This window comes from Miniopterus natalensis, chromosome 21 (genome assembly GCF_054644295.1).
Source record: "Miniopterus natalensis isolate mMinNat1 chromosome 21, mMinNat1.hap1, whole genome shotgun sequence".
NCBI classification, from domain to species: Eukaryota; Metazoa; Chordata; class Mammalia; order Chiroptera; family Miniopteridae; genus Miniopterus; species Miniopterus natalensis.
In genome coordinates, this window is record NC_142101.1 from 13,659,420 (window position 1) to 13,676,925 (window position 17,506).

Here is a 17,506-nt window from a genome sequence, read left to right on the forward strand (position 1 = left end):
TAAAAAAAGAATTGCAGAATAACTCATCCAGTACGGCCAGGCCATGTTTCAGTGCCCAGGATGTGTATTTTAAAACCTCAGATCCAAATTACAGCCTTAAAAATAACTGAGGACCTCTAGTTGAAACGAGCAGATCCTAAGAAACTTTATATCTCTGTGCAGTGAACTAGGAAGGTGGGCGTTAGGTAATGGGAGCCCCTGAAAATTGTTAGAGATGCCAGCAGCAGTAAATATCCAATTTTTGCAAGAGAGCAAGTAATTTAATCCCTTTGATGCTTGTTGGAATTCAGGTACTGTGCCTGAATATAGATATGTCATTTGTATATACACTATGATATTTTCTGCAGATAGGTGGGTATCTGGTCACGTAGAAAACAAGTTGCTTTGAAGTGGCCTAGCTATGCTTCCTAATAGCATCCTCCAAATATTTTATGAACCAAATCTCATGTATTTTATGGCCGCATATTGCGTCCCTGGCATACCACTCTGACTGCTGCTTTACTTAGTAATTGGCGTTTGACTAAGTAGACTAGGACTCACAGCTGGAGAGAAGGGACACTTGTAACCAGTGCCTCTGTCCCCAGGACTCAGCCCTCCCGCCAGGGTCTATGGACTCCCTCTAGACCTGCCACAGTGGGATTTCCTGAACAGAATGTAGATGGGGGGTCAGCCGGGTGACGGGGATGGGAGCCTGGAATTGCAAAATGCCCCCTTAGGATATATGAAGGACTGTCCCGGCCTTATGCATTAGCAGTTGTCTTGTTGCTTTTGGTGTCATTTTCAATACCATGTGGACATGCTGTTGCTGTTCTCCGGTGTTTTTGTGGGGTGATTTCTTGCTGAAGACGTGGTGAGCACACGTTCTCCCTGGCACCTCTGCTTCGGCATTACCAGGCCAGGCGGGGGCTCCTGGGGCTCCCAGGGCTCCTCGGGTTCCTGCTTATGGAAGCAGATGGCTTTGTTGGAGTCTCTCTGACTGGCTAAAAGGCCACACAGCCCTGGATGGTGTGGCTCAGTTGGTTGAGTGTCGTCCCATGCACCAAAATGTTGCCGGTTCGATACCCGGTCAGGGCACATGCCCGGGTTATGGGCTTGGTCCCCAGTAAGGGGCTTGCAGGAGGCGGCCAATAGGTGTTTCTCACATCAGTGTTTCTCTCTCTCTCTCTCCCTTTCCCTTCCTCTCTAAAATCAATAAAAACCTTTTAAACAATAAAAAGTCACACAAAGCCATGTGAGCGGAGGCCTTGCACAGTGTGTGAGGCAGGCCAGTGACTGCTGAAAAGTCTCAGGCCCCAAGGTCCTTGTTTCTGCCTCAAGCAGATAGTATCAAAGGCCTTGGAGAGAAACCAAAGGCTTTTAAGTCGACAGTGTGGGGTGACTGCCATTTCCAGGCCATGCTTGCATTTGCTTTTGGGGGGGCCCTTTTAGTTGTGTTCAACCCAACCACGTGGGGACACAGGCTCAGCTGTGTCTTGCTGGAAGTGACAGACTCTGTTGGCACACAAGGTTTCACGGCCAGTTGGAATGGGAATCGAGAAAGGGAAAAGCTGGCCTTTGGGACCTCAGTGGCCCAAGACTTTGGTTTCGGGCTAAGGATCAGGTCTCTCTGTGATGCTGCAGGTTTGAAAAGAGCTTGTGACCGAATCAAATCTAAGTTGTTGTTATTATTACTCCCTCGATAACGGGCAGTAGCCGCCTCTCGGAGCAGTTGTAATGGCCAATGTCATCAGAGAAAATAGTACGAACCTGCTGGGAAGCAGAAGCATAGGTGTTTAATAGGTGACCTTGAGCAGACCCATTAAAGGGCCTGGGTGGGCCTGTCATAGAGAAATGCCCTCTCTGGCCGTGAATCGGTCAGTCTTACCTCCAGCAGTTATAAAAATGGGGGGCAGGCTGCAGCGAAACTGTATGTGGGCGCAGGCATTCTTATGGAAACAAAGATCCCAAATCACCATTCGGCAGGACTCATTCCATTCCCCTCTCTCTGCCATCCTTCCATCTTTTGTTTCTGGCAGGTGAATACTTCTGTGACAGGGAGGCCCTAGATGTCTACATGGGGCCGTTCCCCCCTAGGACTCTCCTCTTTTAACATAAAACCCACCAGCTATGGTGACTAGTACCACAGTCAGTTGCGTCTACAATCTGTTTACTTGAATTTGTCTCCACCGTACTTGAACTCGACGACTCTGGTTGCCTGGGGTGCTAACTGTACATGAGCTACAGGAGGCTGGAGACGAGCAGTTTTATTTCTATTAATGCCAAGAGAGAGAGAAAGTTAAAAGCAGTAACTAAGACAAATGGCGTTGTTATTGGCAGATCTTCCTTCAGCTGTCAACTAACCTATTTCATTTTTCTTACAGTGGACTTCATTTTGTTCTTTGTTGTTTCTGAATCGCCTTGTTTAAGATTTTAGATTTAATGAAAATAGGCAGTGAGAGTCTAGGAAAGAATAAAGATATTTCAGGAGAACTTGGAAAGCATATTAAGCAGGTGAGAGAAAGAAGACCTGGGGAATTTTCCAAACAGAATACTTTTATTTTTTTTTTAAATATGAAGTGAGAACAGTGACATGGGTTGTGGTTTAGCCCTTCATTTTTGGGGCCTTTGATGGATGTCCCTTGCTGCAGCCTGCCAGTGTGCCTTTAATTGAGTGGTGGCAGCAGAGAAAATACAAAACTCTTCAACTGAGAATGTGCTTAGAAATCAAATGAGTGTGATAATGAGGGTGAAGAAATCTTTCCAAAGAAATCTTTCCAAAGAAATAAAAAAGAGAGTAAGTTGTAGTAGCGTGTGTAAGAAAGAGTCTCCCTTCTCTCCTCCATTTTTCCAATCATCTGTCATTTACCCATATGTCTATCCTACCATTCATCCATCCATCCATCCATCCATCCATCCATCCATCCATCCATCCATCCATCCATCCATCCATCCTTCCATGCATCTGTCCTGCCGTCCAGCCACCTGTCCATCCATTCATGCATTTGTCCATCCATCCATCCATCCATCCATCCATCCATCCATCCATCCATCCATCCATCCATCTCTCATCCATCTTTCTATCCTGCCATCCAGCCACCTGTCCATCCATCGATACTTTGTCCATCTGTCCATCCATCCACCCATCATCCTTCTGTCCATCCATCCATCCATCCATCCATCATCCATCCATCCATCCATCCATCCATCCATCCATCCACCCATCATCCATTGATCCATTTACTAAATCAACTTTGACTGAACTCTACCAATGTGAAAGGCCAGCAGTAAACACTTTAATAAATCAGGAGTGTGCCCCTCTAAGAGCTTAGAGTCGGAGATGAGCACAGAACATAAATGACTATGAAACAGAAAGTGAAAAAATGGAATATGTAAATGATATGGTGAGTAAGAGAAGAAGAGGGAAAGTTATAATCTTGGGGAACAGGACATAAGGGTGTGAACATCTGGGGAAAGGCAAGACAATTCCAGGCAAAGGTGTTTTCAAGTTTTTTGGAAAGAGATTATAATTATTAAGTCAGAACAGGCAACTCACAGTCATTTTTGTTCCTTTATTGATCAAGAATTGGATAAGTTGTGGAAATGAAGGCCATTCATAACCCCCAAATTTTATCTGCATGTGTCTTAGCTTTCTCCCTGATTAGACATAGAAAACTGGACTTAAAGTCCCTCTTTTCTGTCCCCTCTTCATACCCACTGATAAGGCTGCTGAATTGAAATGGAAACTGCCCCCAGAGAGTACAGAGGGCTGGACATGAGTAGATGTTAGCAGAGGAGGCACACCGAGCACCAGGACAGGATCATCAGCTTCACTCAACTGAAGGTCAATAGTCAGGACTGAACACGGGGCTGATTTTCCCTTTCTTGGCACAATCCAGTGACAGGTGGATTTAGAAGCCTGGTGGAAGGTGCATGGTGCTAAAGGTCATCCAACTCCAGGCCGAAATGAAAATTTGTGGAATGATGTTAGGGAAAGATACCTCTATAGCCAAGAGGATCCATCAGGGAACCAAATTTGACCCTGACTGATAGTCCCTGACCGATTCTGAGGAGCCAGCTGGTCTACCAGCCAAGAAAGCAGGGACTGCCCTTGAGGCCGAGCTGTTGACATGTGGTCCTGACAGCAATGACAGAATCAGGCTTATACCAAGCAAGGCTTGCAGATGCTCCTGAAGTCACGATGTGGGGAAATAATGAGACACTTGGGAAAAGGCTGCTGAATAGCAAAGGCGGCTATATCATTGGTCTCCCTTCCCTGGACAGGTGCACTGAATCTTTGAATGGTGTGGGCAGTCAGCTGGGAAAAAAGCAAAGAGGTGCATTTTGACCAGAGAGGAGTCCCTAATATGTCTCAAGAGAGGAATCAGGAGCTTTTTAAGAACAGAGTAGGTGGATTCTGTACTCAGGCCAATTCAGACAACCTGTGCTGAGTATTGTTGGGTGGCCAGAGCAGGAAGGGGGCCGGAGTTGGTCTTAGTTCTGGAGCTGCCACCCACCCTGAGAACATAAGCAAGTCACTTAACATCTCAGAGCCCTGGTGTCCTTATGACGTAAGGGCCCAGTAGGAAGGACTGAGATACCACACCCAAGAGCCCTTGGGACAAGATACGGAGTCAAAGATATTTTAATAATAGTCATACTTGGGCATTTTGACACTGTGATTATCATGTCTAGTAGCACAGCTAAAAAAAAATACGCCAATTTTCTTAAATTTTTTTTTTACGGAACACTGATTATTTTACTCCTGACAGATGACATTACCCCGCTAGCGTTCCATCTCCATCCAACCTTGTGTATGGAGGGAAAGGTGGTCTTTGTGGATAGATATTAGCGTGGGCTGTTGAGAGCTCTGCTCTCTGCTTAGTGCTTCCCTGTAGACTGGAGCCAAGTAGAAATTACTCCTCCAGAAGATATAGTTTCAGCAAACAGATGCTTTCTAAACGATTAGAGGATCTGACCAAGGAGACTTGGTGTGTAAATGCAATTTCTTATTGAATCTTGGAGGCTGGTGACAACTCCCCATGATAGGGTCATGCAGGTGGCCCCTGGCCCAAGGGTTCTAGGCAAGGAGAAGATTGTGCTCACGGCTGGGCTCTGGCCTGGAGCCCCGTCTGCCTTTCTCCAAATGCACAGAGGCTCCCTAGGGGCCAGCAGTGGCCTGTGCCCTTCACCGAGTTAGAGGAATCATAGAGCAAGCGGGATCTGAGAGCTGCTCTCCAGAGCTCCTCAAATTCCTGTCCCCAAGCACGGCCGAGTCATCCAGTCTGGTTTTAACCATACAAAAGAAAGTCATTTTCTTTTGTTCTCTGTGATGAATTGGTTGAAGTCATAGGATGAGTTAAAGGTAGTTTAGAAGAAACTGTACATGGTCCAACTTACGAATTGTCTTTCCTTAGAATTCTGTAAAATTACCACCAGTTTTACATTTATTCTCCCTTGTCACTCTCAATATATTTCTGTTAGAAGCATGTCCTTTCCAAGTTTTTCTTATGACTAACTTCATCAAATGATGGTATTATTTGGGAATTCTTTTTTTAAAAAATTAATTTGTTTATTTTAATTTTAAGCCCTCAGCACACAGGAGGGCTTTTCTTACTTTCTGGGGGAGACAGGAGAGAAAGGACACTGATGCCAGCCACATGCGAGAGATAACTTTGATGCCGGCAAGTCGCTCAAATTTTCTAATGCCCTTGTCCCTCCCTCCTTGGTAAATGGAGGCAGAGGATTGGTAAGCCCATCTCAGCTGCTCTGTGGGAGCCGGTGTCACAGAGACACGCAAGACAAGAACCCCACACGAGCGCAAGGCACTGATTTTGGGTGGGGTGGGGAGGGTGAGTGTGTGTTTACAAACAAAAGCTCCATTGGTGAGAGTAGCAAATGCTAGGTGGTCCTACCCTTGCGTGCCCATCCTCATGACTCGTTCACTGAGCCCAGGTTCACTCCCTGCCCTCCTGACTGCTGATGTGGCTTTTGGGTGTGGGGAAGCCTCGATGTCCTCATGGCAACCTGGAGGGGCCACGCTGGCTTTGAGATCTTCCGCCTTGCCCTCTGGTCACTGGGCATCTTGCTGGAGGACAGGGGCCCACCGCTGGTGAAACTCTTGGGCTTGAAGTCCCTCAGCCCTGCCGACTGTGTACTCTGAGTCTTGCCCACAGTCTCCATCCTGTCCCCAACCTGGGTGGTCCATCCTGCGGGGTAGCTGTGAACCCCCCTTTCTTCTTTCCACAGCATCCTCATGGCGTGTCTCCTGGGTCTCAATGTGCAGCTACCGCTCACGGCCCCCACTGGGTCCCTTCATGCCACATGGAAGCCAAGGGACCCCTGTGGGTGCTGTGTTGGGCCCTTGCCTGACACATCACCATTGCATTTCCCTCTCTCTCCCTCCCCCTCCCTCCCCCTCCCTCCTTTCTTTCCTTTGCCCTCCCTGCTGGTGGGGGTCAGACCCAAGGAGAAGAGCAGCAGGTCCCTGGTTCTGCCCTTTGCCCCTCTCTTCTGTCTTCTCCAGCCCCAGACCCGAAGGTGGAAGGGCTGCCCGCTTCCTCTGCCTGTCGGCTGGCAGGTGGCAGCCCCTCGGTCCGTGTCCCCTTCTCCCCTCTCTGTGGCCTTCCCTGTGCTCCGTTCCTCCTCCCTGGGGAACGGCTTTGCTGTAATTGCATGAAGTCTGCAGGGAGCACGATTATAAGGAAATGAAAAATATATCAGTTTAATATTTTCAAAATACCATTCCTGCTGCACAAATATAAATAAAACATGGTCTGTGTCCATGAAAAGCTTACTCTAGTCAAGGAGATGGATTCATAACCTACAATTTCAAAATAATTTAATAAACGCACAGCTCTCATTGCAGTTCTACACTCCCACCACGCTCACACACACGCACACACATGCACACACACACATGCACACACATGCACACGCACACTCACACAGGCCACCTGCCCTTTCTGTCACTTACAGTGTAGCATTTACCAGCTTTTATCTTGTATCACAGTTACTGGTACAGATTTTAGCTTCTAGAGGGCAGGAGCCTCATCTATTTTGTAGCACTTGGCACAGCGTCTTAAGTTCATTCATTTAAAAAAACCACACAATATGTTAAGTCCTTCCTGGTAATCAAGCTCTATATTCAAGGCCAAGGTTCAAAGATAAATAGAACAATGAACTCTTATTAAACTCACAGTCTAAGTCAAGGTTCTCAAGAGAATTCCCAGGGTCTGTGAACTTAGATTAGAAAAAATTACTTTTTTGTTTTCACTAGTCTCTAACTGCAGCGTGGCATTTCCTTTCCTTATGAAGGTGGGGATGGACCAGAGCTCTCCGTGTCGCACGATGTGGTTTGTTGCTGAATTTTCAGTGTGTTTGGGGTGCGTGCACATGACCCAGCAGAAGGGCAAGAGTTCACTCAGCCCCCGTGATAAGGGCAGGACCTGGGGGTTCATTAACCTCTCATGCAGGTGGTGGAGCGGCCAGAGCTCCTGGGGAAGTCGAGGCCAACCCAGGGCAGCCACAGCCAAGCAAGTCTGGAGCAAATGGGCTTCGTGGCCTCATGAGAAACAGTGATTTGAGAGGAAAGAAGGCTGTTTTCAGGGGCGAGAAGAGAGTCCCAGTCCTGCGTAGTGTCTGTTGTAGCTTTTTCCTCATCGCCCTTCCTCCAGGGTTTCGTCTGGCCGGGAGTAAAGAGGTAAAGAGAGAGCCCCAAGACTGAAGGAGCTGTTTCCAGTGAGAATTCTGTAAGCCACGGATGCAAGACTGTATTATGTTGGCACCTCCATCAGGATAATGTAAAAAGGAGAGACTTTCTCCCTCCCTCCTCTCCAGAAGCACTGGACCTTGGGCCTGGTTACTGGATACTGGATAAATATACGAACAGACTCACTCTCCCTCCCTCCCCCATCAGTTTTTGGTCCCTAAGCTTTTTGCAGTCCTTTTAGGTCCACCCTTCTTGCAAGCCCATGCCACACCTCTGGTGTCTTCTTGGTCACCTTGTGCCCTTCCAGCCTTTGTAGACAGGTCTTACCATCTGAAGCCACTTTTTTCGGCCTGTACATTCTTGACTTGGAGTCACATGGTCTGTCTTTTCTGGAGTAGCTGAGCCCCATCCTGAGTCATCGCTTCAGTATAAACTATCTGGGAACCACCATGAATAGTAAAGACACTCATTACTCAGGAAATTCCTAGGATGTAGTGGGCACATGAAGAGAGAGGGGAAAATGAAGGGTTTTTCTTGAGTCTGAATGAGGGAGCCCAGCCTCTTGGGGATTCCAGTCAAATCCCCTTCCTTTGGACCTCAGTTCACCAGTCAGCTCCCTCTCAAGTTGCATTTGAATAGCTGTTCAGAGTATGCAGATAGTTTAGGGATCTTGGCTTCCTGGGGTGCCCCACATCTCTGAGAGGTACACAGGTAATTCCAAATCCCTCTTTTTAGGATAAGGGACCAGGGCTCTGGAATCTTCTGTAATTTGCTGAAGACACGTGGCACTGAGGTGGCAGAACCAGCCTAGCAGCTAAGACTTATACTAACCCTCCCTCCCCTACCACAGTGAGTGATTCGATACGGGTCACTTTTTTCTCTCGAGCATATTGAGGCTGGGACTGCTTTAGCTCCCAGCCTATCCTATTTGCTAGCTAATGAGACAAATTGTAGGCTCCATAAAACATTAAATAGCAGCTGCTTCATTTTCTTGCTCTCCAACTTTGATGACGACCTCATTTGCATGGCAGCTCAAGGTGTGACTGGCCCGGCCTGCAGGAGCCAAGGGTCCTTCAGTGTAACCAGAATCATATGGTTTTTCCCAGATTGGCTGGTATAAAATATTTTGAGCACCAACCTCCATGAACTGGACCATTAGCGATGCAAATGGGGCACGTGCTTCCTGCTCACCCTGTTGGCTGCTAATTAACACGACCAGACAGGTGGAGACAGAGACACTACCTGCCCTTCTCCCTGGAATAACAGCCGAGAAATGAAATTAGAAAATGAATTGAGCTTAGAGAAAATTAGCAAACAGCCGACTCCTGGAGTGGAAAGTTCTGTGCTGTTCTTTCAGCGATAAGAACAGAGACACAGTTTAAGCCCCAGTTTACCTCAATCCTAAATGTGGATTTTCCTGGTTTCCTTTCTCTCCAGCAATGATAGTGAAGGATGCATTTGGACATGAGAGAAAGATTTATTGCAAGGGTGGGGAACCTTTTTCTGCCAAGGTCCATTTGGATATTTATAGCATCATTCTAGGGCCATACAAAATTATCAACTTCAAAATTAACCTGTTATATTTGGTCAAACACTTAATTAACTCACCCCTGACATGATGTCTGGAACTGCTTCTCTTTGGTGAGGCCTTGGCAGGGCCAGACCAAATGATTTTGAGGAATATATATATATATATATATATATATATATTCCTCAAAATCATTTATATATATATATATAAATCATATATATATATATATATATATATATATATATATATATATATCCATCCCATGGGCCTGATGTTCCCCACCCCTGACTTATTGGCTTCTATTATAGAGGTTTGGGATTTCATAATATTTTGCAAGAAAAAAGAAACAATAACAGAAAAACCTGAGCCTATTTCCGAGTAAACAAGTACCTGTTTGCATTTTTTCTTTGCATTCATCTTAAATGCACTCGTTCCTATATTTGTCTGCTCACAAACTCCCTCTACCTCCATCGCTACTGTAGCACTGCTTTTTATTAACTCTCACCAGAGGATATATTTTTTTTTCATTGATTTTTAGAGAGAGTGGAAGGAAGGGAGGGAGGGAGGGGGAGAGAGAGAGAGAAACATCGACGTGAGAGAGACACATCCATTGGTTGCCTCCTGCACATGCCCCGACTGGGCCTGGGGGACTGAACCTGCAACCCAGGTGCATGCCCTTGACTGGGAATCGAACCTGTGACCCTTCGGTGCCCAGGCTGGTGCGCTGACCACGGATCAGCACCTGCCAGGGCTGTAACGCACATTTTAAACCACAAATTAGGGCAGGAACCTGCAGATAAAAAAGAGCCAACTTTTCAACGCCCTTTAGTGACCGTGATTATTTTGTTCTTTGAAGCAGGGCTGCTGGGAGAACGTCTCCCATCGCCCGGAGTTTTTGTCTTTACCTTGCAGGTAGTTCAGGGGTTAAGAGCAGACATAAGGATGCTGGTTTTGGGAACCGGCGGAGTTGCGCCCAAACGGCTTTTATTGACCTCGCCGAGGTCCACAGGCAGCATATTTGTAATACGGTGTTTGGGAAATTAAGTGACTTCAGATGGGATGTAACGGTTCATTATCAGTCCCCACCAGACAGCTGTTTTAGCCTCAGCGCCCATCTGTTTGGCTTCTCTCCTAGTCTCGTGGTGCCTGCCCGGCGTGGGCACCGTTTATTTTCACTGTGCTGGCGACCCTCTTGGGACAGAGGACTGTCAACCACGCGGCCTCCTAGGTGTCAACAGCCCTCAGACGGTTCAGAGTCTGGGCCTCGGAGTTCACGCCGCGCCTCCTGCAGGGAGATGGTTTAAGGGGGCCACTAGAGTGACGTTGTGCTACTTGCAGGCGTCCCTGCGGGATTTAATGCCCATCCCAGGCACTCTGGACCCCGTACCACGCTCTTCTAGCAGAACCTCACTGCTCTGTTCTTAATAATATTCGAGACTGGACCCTCTGACATCCCCCCCCCCCCCCCCCCCCCGTTTAACACCTTTGCCATTAGCATGCATTTAAAAAAAGGACATTTGGTTTATGATGAGACATGTTCATTACAGAGAATTTGGAAAATACAGGCCTATGTTAAGAATATAAAAATGAGCCATCAGCCCAGGCCTATGTGTGGCCCGGTGCACCGAGAGGGCACAGGTTCGAGTCCCCTGCTGGGCACATGCCCGGCTGGTGGCTCGATCCCCAGTAGGGGGCGCACAGGAGGCAGCCGATGGACATTTCTCTCTCCCTCTCTCCCTCTCTCTAAAAAATCAGGTTTGTTTTTTTGAAAAACAACAACACAGAAACAAACAGAGCCCTAAACTCTTTTTTCCTTGACTAAGCATGCACGGAGGTCAACCTGTTCCTAGGAAGGAAAGTGATCTCGGTGGTGACAGAGGACAGTTTTCCTCCACGATGCTGTCCCAAGTTGGCCACTGGTTTCCTTCCCAGTTTCTCTTTCCTCGCTGTCCCCAGACCCTGGAGAAGTCAGGGTGGCACTTGAGAATGTGACACCCACGGTCTGGACCCCAGTTTGTGAATGAGCCACCGTGGGGAGGGAGCGCGTGGGGTTTCTGATGCGATCGGTGTTAGCAGTCGGATGCTCACAGAGCGACGGTGACGAATGTCCTCAGACTGTCCCCTGCGTCTCACGGGGCCCGCCTGCGGCTGAGCTGAGATCGCACGTGCAAAACGCCTCGTAAGCTGCCAAGTTCTCGCACGTGGAGACTTGCTTCAGTTTTGCCCTAAAGCTGCTGCCCCCAGAAAAGAAAGGAAATCTTTGTTTTTAAAAACAGCAAACAGTCATTTTGCAAAGAGGCATTTTGAGAATGTTTCCTGGGACTTTTTGTTTGTTTGTCTAAACCACCCTTGGGTTGTCTTCCGGCTGCTTCCGTTGAAGTGTTTGTGTTGTTTTGGGAGATGGTTACCGGTTTTTATCAAAAGGAGTCTAGAAATTCTGGGAATTAAAAGCGGAAGGGATCTGAGAAATCAGCTGCCTTGTTCAGTGATAAGATGCTAAAACCCCCAAGTTAGGGTCACAGGCTTATTGGCTAGACGAGCAACCTCAGTATACTCTGTAGGGATTTGCTTTGTAAAAGAGCCACATTTTTAAACGTATGAATCAGTTTTTTGATTCCACCTCGCCTTCTGCAAGTGTCCCGTCAACAGATAGTCCTAAAGTTTATCTCGACTGGGAAATTTCCAAGCCACCGTCTTCCCATTGGTGGAAGAAATGCTCAGACTTCTCTGATGAGTGCTTGTCTGCGCTTGCTTTATTTGGAACGGATAAAGGTTTATTCTGTTTTTCCGTGTTACAATATCACGATCTGGAATGATTTTGCTATGTTGCAGGGCATCCTTTTGTTCAAAAGAATATGTTTTCATTGATTTCAGAGAGAGGAAGGGAGAGGGGGAGAGAGAGAGAAACATCCATGATGAGAGTCATTGACCGGCTGCCTCCTGCAAGCCCTCTCTGGGGATCAAGCCCAAAACTCCGGGCATGTGCCCTGACTGGGAATGAACCCTGACCTCCTGGTTCATAGGTCAACCCTCAATCACTGAGCCACACTGGCCGAGCAGGGGGCATCCTTTTATGAAGCAGTATCTTGAGACTGGAGTGAAAAATTGCATTCTGAGTTAGTATTGTTATCAATTTTATTGGAGCTGAAACTGAATGAAAGGATTTAGGAATAATTGGGGAATCAGAGCAAATCAAATCGAGAGGGAGGAGACATCAGTCTTGGCTTCAAGTGGGGGACGTTGTGACTTCCACATCTGTGGTCTTTATCCATTTTAATCAAGTCCAAATTATGCTGTTAAGACTTATTTTTGCTGTATTTCCTCGCTCAGACATAGCAGCCTTTCTGTTCATCACTGGGTCTTTCTTGAAACATGAAAACATGCTCCCTATTTCTAGGGAACAGTTACCTAACTTGACTGCCATCCAAACAGTCAGAGTTGCCATTATGTTGATAACTAATAAGTATAATATTATCCTGGTGCCGCATTCAATGTGTGCTCTGGGTAATAGAATTCAGAATACTGAGCCCTCAGCCCACATAGATAAATTCCGTATCCCCCAACTTACTGTTCTGTCTTCCCAAACTAGGTTCAAGTGGTATCTTGTTAGTATAAATTTGCTGTAATAAATAGTATATCGTGCTATTGCTATGGCAGAAATATTACTATAGTAACGAGCCTGGTCTTTGCTGTATTTCCCAAGGGACGCTGCTTTTATAGTGAAAAATTCTGTTTAGCCTAATAACTGGTAACAGTAATCAGCTTCTCTTTCTTCCCCCTGATACCTCTTAAATATGCAACTGATAATACACTGAATTATGGAATGACCTAGCCTCAAGTTCACAGACAAAATTAATTTAGAAAGCTTTGATTTCCCTGTGTTCTCCCGAATGTTTTGTGTCCTGCCTGCTGAAAAATTTGTCTTAGCCTGGTTCTTTTGCTCTGAGCTCTTTCCCCATGAATCCTGACATTCTTGGTGTCCTCTGTTTGGTTTTGGTTTGACTCACTGGTACCCAGAAATTACACGTCCTTGTGCCTGGGTCGGGGGTTGTGGGGGGTTGGCTGCTCACCCTAAGAGAGGGGCAGTGGAGAGGTTTCCACCGGGAGCCGGCTGCTGTCTGTGTGACAAAGATCAGAGCTGTCCCTGCACTGAGAACTGCTTGCTGGCCTTCAGAGTCCCCCTCCGTGCTCGGGTCTTGAAAGAAATCAGGGTTCAGGTCTCTGGATGTTTGTGTTACCGCTGACTGACTGATGGCTTAACCATTGGCCAAGAGAAGGACCCTGTATTCTTCAATTCAACAGTCATTTTCAAAGACACTTAATTCTGGGGCAAATTAGGACAAAAATAAGCTTGAGTATTGTTATTAACCCTCACCCGAGGATATGTTTGCCATTGATTCTTAGAGAGTGGAAGGGAGGGAGGGGAGAGAGAGAGGAACATCGATGCGAGAGAGACACATTGATTGGTTGGCACTGGCCCAGACTGGGGCCGGGGATCCAGCCTGCAACTCAGGTACCTGCCCTTGACCGGGAATCAAACCCAGGACCCTTCTGTGCATGGGCGGGCACGCTGACCACTGAGCCACACCAGCTAGGGCTAAGCTTGAGTATTTTTGGAAATTAAGTTAACTCTAGGGAATTAGGAGATTGCCTGTCTGTGAAGTTATATTTTTCATTTTTTAGGGAAAGAACTGCTCGAAAATTAATAACATAAGCACTTATATTTATTGTGTACCTACCACCTGCCGGTCATGCTTCACCTGTATTCCCATCTCACTATAATTTCACAATAGCCCTAGGAGTAGGCACTCTTCTCATAATACTCATTTCATATATCAAGAAACCAAAGACACAGAGAGGTTAAGCAACTTAGCCAAGGTCACACAGCTGGAAAATGGCAGAGTCAGGATTCAGAGCATCGGCTTCAGTCCAGAACCCGTACCCCGAAGCACCAGCTACATCAGTTGAAGTAAATTGATGTTTTCAAATAGAATGACCAGGTTAAGCAGCATTTCTCAACCCTTTTTGACTGTGAACCACTCACAGGAATATGTTTTACACTGCAGACCAGCGTGTGTGCACAATTCGAACCAGTAAAAACACACAGAACAATCCTCACCCGCCATGTAGGAGGCCCTCTGACTTTTCTATTTCACTTCTAAAAAGTGCTGGCTCTGACCCTTAAAGTTGATTTCATGACCTACTGTAAGGTCACATCTTGCAGAAAAAAACTACTGAAAGTCCCAGATCTAAGCTCACCCCTCGGGAGGCCCTGGTTCATACCCTTTGTTGAGTGGACACCTGTCAGCTCCTTTTACCCCCAGCGCCCGGCACTGTTTGTTGATGGGGTGAATGTATAAATAGATTATACATTTTTATTAAATCTTCCTCCATCTCTATTTTTTAAAAAGCCCCAGGACCCTCTCACTAAGTAAATGCATAAAAAAATCCATTTTCCTGTCTATATCCTGTTTCTTTCCCCAAAGAGCAGTTTACAGAGAAATTGAAACCCGGCTCCAGCTCTCAATTGATTTGGCCGCTTTCTATACATTCTGCCTTTCCAGAATCTGACCTTTTAGTGAAAATAAGCCAAAAGATGGCTTTTCACACCTCTTTCATTTTTCTGATTCTTTCCAAAGACTGCTGTTGCTCACAGGAAAACTGTCTGGTAGGGTTCAGGAGACTCAAAAGTAACCATCCAGGAGTGTCAAGCCCTCCTGATGAGACTGAGGGCTTGATGGGTTCTTTGTGTGAAGATGGCCACTCTCATTCCCTGTTACTCCCACAGCTTTGGGTCTGGAGAGAGGAAGAGGAGAGCTTACCTTCCACTGACAACCAGACTTTTTCCTGGGGTCATGAACGCTGGGCAGGAAAGTCAGTGCCAGCGACGGAGATGCCAGGACCCAAGAGGGTGACACGAGCCAAGGGAACACCAGAGGGGACTAGAGGCTGGACTCTACCAAGGGCTCTTCAGACCCCAGGGCCCAGGCACTGCCCTCACCCAATAGGAGGCTTACTTGAACCCAGGGCTCCAGACAGAAATAGTGTCCTCTGTAGTATGGGAACATTTGGCATTCATGTCACTCTTATTGTTAAAGGGCCTGATTACCTTTAGGAAAACTGTTTTAATCTGGGTTCTCCAGAGAAGACAGAACCAATTGGAGTCTCCCTCCCTCTCCCTCCCTCCCTCTCTCTCTCAATCTCAATCTCTCTCTCTCTCTCTCTCTCTCTCTCTCACACACACACACACACACACACACACACACACATTCATAAGGAATTGGCCAACGCAGTATGGACACTGAGAAGTCCAAGATCTGCTGCTGGCAGGCTGGAGACCCAGGAGAGCTGATGGTGTAAGTTCCAGTCTGAGTCTGGGTGTGAGTCTGAAAGCAGGGGAAGATTGGTGTCCAAGCTTGAAGCCAGTCAGGCAGAGAGAGCGAATTCTCCCTGACTCAGCCTTTTATTCTGTTCAGGCCATCAACACATTAGGTGAGGCCCACCCACATGAAGGAGGGCAATCTGCTTTACTCAGCCAACCAACTCAAATACTAATCTCATCCAGAAATACCCTCACAGGCACACCCAGAATATTCAGTCAAGTTAATTCATAAAAATGAACCATCACAAAGACTCTTGCATATCAGTGCTGCACGCCAAAGTGAATTCAGGAGGAAGTGCTGGGGGATGCCATTTACCAGGACTTATTAAATGGAACGTTCCACTCTCCTTCCCCCCAAAACCAGCACATTGGAAATCACTCTGCTAATTCCTTTCTCTTCTCCAAGCTGTGGCTCCTTAGTTCCAAACCATACGCAGAATTCGAAGGATGGCAGGGAGATTGGTTGGCATTCAAGGCTGCAGGATCCTAGGGTGAGGTTATGTAGTGCCCCAGCATGCACATGCTTTCCCACTGCCCCCCGACGCCTGAGCCAGCCCACCTCCTTATGGATACGTTATCTGATGGGGCTGCTCCTCAACATAACAGAAAGACACGAAGAGAACAGCTCTGCAGAAAAAATGGCCCAGGCTGGGAACTGACCCGCTAGGGGGCAATTTGAAAAGTGGAATCTGAAGCTCTGGCAAGCCCTAGAAAATTGCTATCTTGCTCAATGGGATTAGTTGTCCAAAATGAAGAATATTTTCTTCATATGCCTCCCCTCCTTCTGATTGCTTTCCTTTCACTGCCTGTTCTCATTCCCCTCTTCGGTGCCAAAGGCTAGATGCCACTGCCAGCAGTGTCCTGATCATCAGCACAGTCCCAGGCTTGGACACAGAGTCGGGGGTAACTATGGTTACGTGAAAGCAGAGAGGCTGGACAGGGGATGCTCTTAAAGGGAAAGGCAAATGTAAAGGAAGAGTGTGAATTGCATTCACGAGGAAACTCTGCTGTTCTCACATCCTAATTATCATGATGTGTTCATTGATTTATTAGAGTAGGAGCTATTTTTCTGATGGATTCTGGGCTGGATCTTCATCTCTCCCTTGGATTATCTGTCCTTCTCAGAGAGAGCAGTTTTGTGGCCCAGGGTGGGGAGGTGTGACAAGCAGAAGGGTCGGTGCCCAGGACTCAACAGTCAGCATGGCTCACTTGTTAGCAGGCTGTGGCTGGTTGAAAAGTGTGTGTTGGGGGTGTAGGGGGCAGAGACACATGTTTCAGCCAAATCTCTGGCATACACCTAACCCCGGCCCTACGTTGTTGGAGAGGGAGGAGGGGGTCTGAGCTCTCTGGGGATGTGGATTGGAAGATGTTGAACCACCATGTTGTATGCCTGAAACTTAGTATTTTATGTCAACTACAATAATAAAAAAGCATCCTCCAGTTGGTAAAATATCAGGCCTGTTCACACTTAAAGTGTAGTGGGTCAGGTGTGGCTGCTGTCCACTGCCTCCCTCCTTCCCTTTCCACTCCCCCCCCCCCCCACCTCGTGGCCTCTGCACAGAGTGTACTTGAACCATGACTTCTGGACATCCTGCCATTTGGCTTTCAGCACCCGCATCACTGGCAGGATGTCCTGGGTCGTGAGGCCACTCGGGGAGGGAGGCAAGCGAGTCCCCCGTGAGCTCATGGAAGCTAGTTCGGTCTGTAGAACTCGCACCCGCCCTTCAAGGCCACGCTCACATTCTGTCTCCTCCCTCGGCCTTCAGCACCTTGTCCACCTGTTGGGGCAGGTACCCTCTTGTGTTCCTCTCGAAGCTACTTTGCCTCACCTCCCTGCTCCTATAACCTCTTCAGAAAGCCAGCTTGGCCGTGGAACTGAAAGCTAATGAGCACTGCGCTAAGCGAA

The 17,506-nt window shown here is 47.3% G+C and overlaps 1 protein-coding gene across 1 annotated transcript in view; it reads left to right on the forward strand.

The window, feature by feature from the left end:
- Nucleotides 1–17,506, forward strand: part of SUSD4 (sushi domain containing 4) — a 66,151-nt gene that overhangs the window by 20,333 nt on the left and 28,312 nt on the right. The window lies entirely within an intron of this gene.